Source organism: Passer domesticus, unplaced genomic scaffold (genome assembly GCF_036417665.1).
Source record: "Passer domesticus isolate bPasDom1 unplaced genomic scaffold, bPasDom1.hap1 HAP1_SCAFFOLD_44, whole genome shotgun sequence".
In the NCBI taxonomy this organism is placed as follows: Eukaryota; Metazoa; Chordata; class Aves; order Passeriformes; family Passeridae; genus Passer; species Passer domesticus.
This window is the reverse complement of record NW_026990160.1, coordinates 1460678-1466828: the sequence shown is the minus strand read 5'-3', so window position 1 is coordinate 1466828 and position 6151 is coordinate 1460678.

Below are 6151 nucleotides of genomic sequence, written 5' to 3'. Positions count from 1 at the left end.
TCGGGGCCGGGCCGGGTTCCAGCGGGTTCCAGCGGGGCCGGGCCGGTTCCGGCGGGTTCGGGCCAGGGCCGGGCCACAGTGATTTCCAAAGGAGATTGTCACTTGAACTACTGCCGTAACTTTCTGAAGAGTCTTTCTGTAAGTATTAGCGAAAGCCTAAAATGTGGTGCTAGAGGCACCTCTGTCAGGTCTGCTCTTGCTCTCTGTGCAGCACTAGTGTTCTGTCCCGGCTGGAACAGCCGGAGGGGCTGAGCGAGCTGGGAAAGGGGCTCAGCCTGGAGAGGAGGAGGCTCGGGGGGACCTTGTGGCTCTGCACAGCTCCCTGGCAGGAGGGCGCTGCGGGTTCAGGAAGCGCCGGAGCGGCGTGGTTCCCTCTCTCCTCTCCCGCTCAACCTCTTCCTCCCTCCCTCCTCCTCCTCCCCCGTTTCCGAAGCCCTCGCAGCCCGCGGGAGGAGCGGAGATGGAGCCGGGACAGGGCGGAATGCAGAGAGGGGATGCCAGGAGTAGGAGTGACTGGGCTGTACTGGGACCATACTGGGATCATGCTGGGAGGGAGTAGGAGCAGCACGATGGCTGCAGCCAGGCCATGCAGGGCCTCCTGCCAAGGGGAATGATTTCAGACAAGTGCTGACTGCGTGGGAGAAGGTGTTTTGTGTTGGAGGGCTGAGTTATCACTGAAGTTTTTCACTTCTGATACTTGGTAATATCAGTGTCATTTTGTCAGTAAGGAGCACACTCAGTGCCTGAGACATCTCCATCTCCACCTGCTTCACAACTCCACTTGAAGGCAGATGAAAATTATTTCCTTGTAAATGACCTGTTTTCACCAAATTCTGCAAACTCTTACTCTTTGCCATGAACTTGATTTTCTATTTATTTTTTTTTCCTTTTTTTTTTTTTTTTAAATAAGAATTGCTTTCTCCTTGCAAATGTTAAGTAAATTTTTCCCTGCCTGGGATGTCAGGAGGTGCACATCCTGTACAGAAACACTCCCCAACTGCATCAATAACCTTTTTGTACTGCTCAGTGAGTCCTGGAAAACTGCAGAGCAGTTTTGTCTCTGCAGGTTACTTGGCAATCAATTCTCCATCTCTGATAAATCCTAATTTACAAGGAGGATGTGACGAAGTCCCTCCTCTGCAATCAGGAGTTGGCAGTGCCCATTCTTCTGCAAATTTATGGCTTCAGCAGAATAATATCATAGGAACAGAGATGTTCTGCAGCATTGCTGCTTGGTTTGCTCCTCATTTTGTGGGGCAGACAGCAGCCTTCTACAGCCCTAAAAAGGACAGGGAATTTTCTGGACTGGAAAGAAAAGCATCCGTGAGAGAGGCAGAATGTGATGCTGTTACCCACGGCTGGTGTTCCCACCTCTGTTGTCAAATTTCCCTCCCTTGCTGCCTTGGGGCATCTGAGTAATGGGTGGTTTGTAGTGATGTTCTCCTTATTGAAATAAGTCAAGAGTTTGTGGACTTATTTCCAGCATGAAAACAACCCCTGTTTTGCTGGTTGTATGAGGGAAAAAATTATTTCAGGCAGAGAGAGGACAGAAAGAGGTGAGAGACCACTGAATTGTTTCCATGTGGCTGCAGGGAGGGAGAACAGTTGTGGTGTGGAGATGCGTTGTTAATGTAAAAGCAACAAAAAGCAACCCCAAATAGAGAGTGAGCATCACTTGAGCTGCACCTCTGCCAGTTAGGGATGGATCCCTCCTGCTCCTTGCCCTGCCTGAGGCACCTGTGTGGGGCTAGTTGTCCCTGTCATTTACCTTTCAATTGCACAACAAACAACAAGTTTCTTGGAAAACAGTTGGCTTTTCAGACTCTCCCGGGCATTCAAGTGAGTCCAGGAGATGTAGGGATGAGCTGATAAGTGGCTTTGGATGGTCTTGGCTGTTGGGTGTTGCTGTGTTTCCTGATGCTCCAAAGCAATCCCTGGCACGCTGCTTTTGTGGAAGGCAGAACAGCTCAAGAGAAAAATGTGCTTGAAATTACCTGTTCTGGGGAAATGCAATCACTGCGAATTTTCTGCTGGGAACTGCTTGTGAACAAAGATGGAGCCTGAATGAGGGATGTGCCCTTGTGGGGGTGCCTTACACTGACACAAAGCTCTCTGTGCCTCTCCAGAGGGTTGTCACCCTACAGAAACTTGTCACTTGAGGAATCTCCTGGCAGGGCAGGGAGGGGGGATTTGACATCACAGCTGCGTGCCTGGGAAAAACATCTAGGCAAATTCTTCTTTTCTGGCCAGGAAAGCCAGGGTGTGTGCCTGCTGTGTTCCACGAGGAGGAAATCAGTTGCTGAGGGATTTCTGCTGGGAGATTTGTGCTTTATGAAATTCATGCCAGGGGCAGAGGACTGGGGAGCTGCCAACGATAGCACTGTCTTCCTCCCTTCTGCTGCTTTAATTGTTTGTAATGATTTAACAAATAGCACTGTTCTTCCCTGCAGCAAACATAGGCATGTGGCATTTTATTATCTTTATTAGGGCTCCTGTTTGGAATTTCCTTGCTGTATTTCCTTCTTTGCAGAATTGGTCCAAAACTTGGAGGAGTTGGTGTGAGAACTGGACTTTGTGCTGTCAACATTCTGAGTGTTGAGCCAGTGCTAAATCCGTGCAACTATATGGGAATGAAATAAATGACATGATTTAAAGAAGGAAATGCTCCTGGCTTAGGCATTTTATCTGCACAAATGCACACTAGGAGAGGAAGAGCAAATCAGGTACAAGCTCCCAGTACTTAGAGAAGAATGAATGGAAGTAACTTCCTGTTTAGGCTGGAAATTAGGAGAACATTTGTACCCATCAGAAGGGTGTTGAACTGGAGCAGCTGCCTAGTGACAACAGACAAGTGGAGAAGTGAAAGCCCAAATTAAAGGCTTTTAGTGTGGAGTTTTTTGGATGTTGGGGTCTTCAGAAGTAGATCTTGAGTCCCACGGGCAATGCAGGCAGCTTCCCAGGGGAGCATCTCTGTGCCGTGCCAGGGACCTGCTGCCCTGGTCCCACAGAGTGATTTGGGGGGTACCTGATGGCCCAGCAGAGTTTCGGGAAATGCCTCAATGCTTGTTGGATTTGAATGGCATTTGGGTCAAACTGAGTTTCTCCTCTGAGGGATGGAGTCTTGAGCTCTCACAGGTTTTGCTTGAACATGTCTTTCGTCTGTCCCCCAGCCCAAAAACCCCCAGCAGATCCCTGCTCCTCCCTCTCTGTGTCTCCCACAGCTGCGATCCTCAGAGCTTTTCCCTTACACAAAAAAAACCTGGAAATTGGCTGGGGTTTATTCCCTCTTGGCGACAAAATAGTCTCCTGTTGTGCAGCTCAGGGGGAAAGGAACCTCTTCCTCCCTTCAGTGTGCTGCAACAAAGTGTTTTGTTCGTCTTTGTGAAGAACTAGGAAGAAACACTTCTTTTTAAGCTGAGGGAGCCCAATTCAATTCCCTTATCATTTTCAGCAAAATAACCAAGTTATTTATGTTGAAAGTCACTCCAAAATTTTGAAGAGACCTTTTTAGAAAATATTTCTCTTGGTGACTGATTACAAGTGGGTATGGGAAGAAACTCTTTGCCTTGAACCTCTCAAAGCAGTAATTTCTTCCCAAAGAGTAGGTGTAATTTCATTTGCTATGTGAAAAAAATTAAGTAGTAGTGGACCAAAGGAGCTTCAAGCTGATCTCCATTTGCTGTCAATGACTGAATTAAATGCACAGGGTTCCTATCATCTTTGCCCGACAAAACATTGCTTTTGGGTTATTGGAGGTTTTGTCAGAAATCTTTGTAGCATGAATAGTTCATGGACTTATCTCTGCTGGCTTCAGCCATTCCTGCTGTCCATCATATCTTGCTCTTATGAGGAAGCTCTTTTCATTATGTTGCCTTTTAATTCAGATATCTGAGCCTTTTTCTACTTCTGAAAAAGTCCCAGTTTTCAGGAGGACAAACATTTTCTTATCTGTGAGTGTATTCAGTGGTGGCCACACAAGTGAAGGCAAGGAACTGGCAGGTGATAATTTATGGAACTTTCTATAATGGAAAAACCTCAGCATTCAATTTCCATCTCCTTAGAAATCTTTATTTCTTTTCTTGTCTCTTGTGCACTTTGTGGCTGGTCTGAGTTTAGTGCTTGGAAATGCAATTCTATGGATCCCAATTCTTTTGAGAGAGAATCATCTTGTACACAAAGCCAAATAAATTGAACTTTTCAATATCAGAGCAGTTTGACATCCAGGCTTGGGGACCTGGCAGTGGTTAGTGCCTGACCAGCCTCAGAACAGAGAGTTTGTCTGATTTAGGTGAAATTTCATTCATTGGAGACAAAGTAAAATTGCCTCTTATTTGCTCAGCACTAAAATTCCACCTGAAGCTGATTGCCAAGAATTGCTGCTGAGTGATGGGATTAACCCCTGCAATGGCACCATGAAATGAGAGACTGGGAGAGGAATATTAAACAATGGCATTTCCAGCCATGTGCAGGCCCTGGTCTTCTGCTCTTGGCTTGGTGCTCTCCAAGGGGCTGCTTTTGATGGTTCTAGAGGCACTAATCTGGGCAGTGAAATGCACCTCAGGCACCAATTGCATCTCTGGTGTCTGCAAGTGCCTTTATCTCCCTTCATGCTCCTCAGAACCGAAATCCTGCAAGGACCAAGTGAATCTGAGACTTTGGGAAGGCCCAATAGTGACAGATTTTGGTGAGATTTGAGTCAGGAGATGGAAGCAGCAGCAGAAGGTGCTGTAATCTTCATCCCTGCACTCTCCTGCATGCTGATACAGTGTGAAGGAGGCAGGGATTCCATAAAGCACCTTCTGTAGCTCCTGAGGGAAAACAAGTGGCAAGTTCTTAAATTTCTTAGAGTTTCAGGCATGTTTGGCTGTGCTGCACCTCAGGGCCAGGCTCTGCCTCTCTCTGCTCCAGCTGGTGCTTCCAAACTGCCCTCTGTGATTTTTATTTGCAAACCAGCTCTCTGACCAGCTTCCACTTTGCTTTAAAATTTCAGCACCACGTTTGTGGCTGAACAGGTCCCAGAGCTGGGGAGGAGGATTTGAGATGCAATTTGCATCACAGAGTTGTTACAGCAGGGAAAATGTCACATCCCTCCTGTGCCTGGCGCTGCTAATCTTGTTCTGAACATTGGAAACCTCTTCAGCTGCTCTCATTATACCTCAATTTGATTACTGCTTTGATTTCACACCTCTTTCATGCATGATTTTCCTCTCTCCTTGGCTGGAATTGTGAGGCCTGAGAATTTGTCAAGCCTTGGGACAGTTCCCATCACCTATCCCTGCTCCTAAAGCTGGTTTGAATTATCTTAGGAACCTGAGCATGAGGGAAACTGGCAGGACTTTGGTGAGAGGAAAAGTAAGGCACAGAGGCCAAAGTGTAAAGGCAGAGTCTGGGGACTCTGTTGTGGGGATCTGGGCCCTGCAAAGGGATGTTCTTCCCTGTGAATGGCTGGTTCCTTCTCTATCTCCTCCTGAAATTCCTGAGGACCAGGGCTGGTGCTGGTACTGCAGCCACACAAACTCCCCATGGAGCTTTGTGGGACCCAGTGGGAATCATTGATTTGCTGCTTTTGATGAAAAGTTGTGACATGAACCTCAGTGTCAGGGAGGTGACATGTTAATGCTGCTGCTGTCAGACAGTGCCCACACACCCTGTCTGGAGACAGCTCTGGAGAAGATGAAGAAAAACCAGGATGAAATCCCATGTGCTACTGAGCTCTATCAGAAACTGCTTGGAGTGAAGTCTGTGAAGTGACTGGGGAGAGCTGGATGAAAGGGACAGCTCTGAGAAGTGTGTGGTACATCATTGATGTCCTAATACTCATCTTTGCACAGAGATGAAAACTTATCAGTTTGCATGGCCTGAATGTCTGGCTCTGGACATTCTGCATTGCACAAGATGTGCTGAGCTCATCTGGCTCTGAAATATCATCTCTGCACCTTAGCCAGGAACAGCATCAGAGTTCTGAACAGATTCATCAAAATCAGTCATAAGCCAGAAGCAAACCTTGGCAATACACATCTGTGGCAGGTGAGGAGACCAAAAGCTCCCATTCTTGTTCTTGCTGAATGAATTCAGCAATAAAAATTCCTCTCTCTTGGCATTAAAATACTTTAGTTTCAGCTCTGCCCCAGACTATCAGTGTCAAGTATTT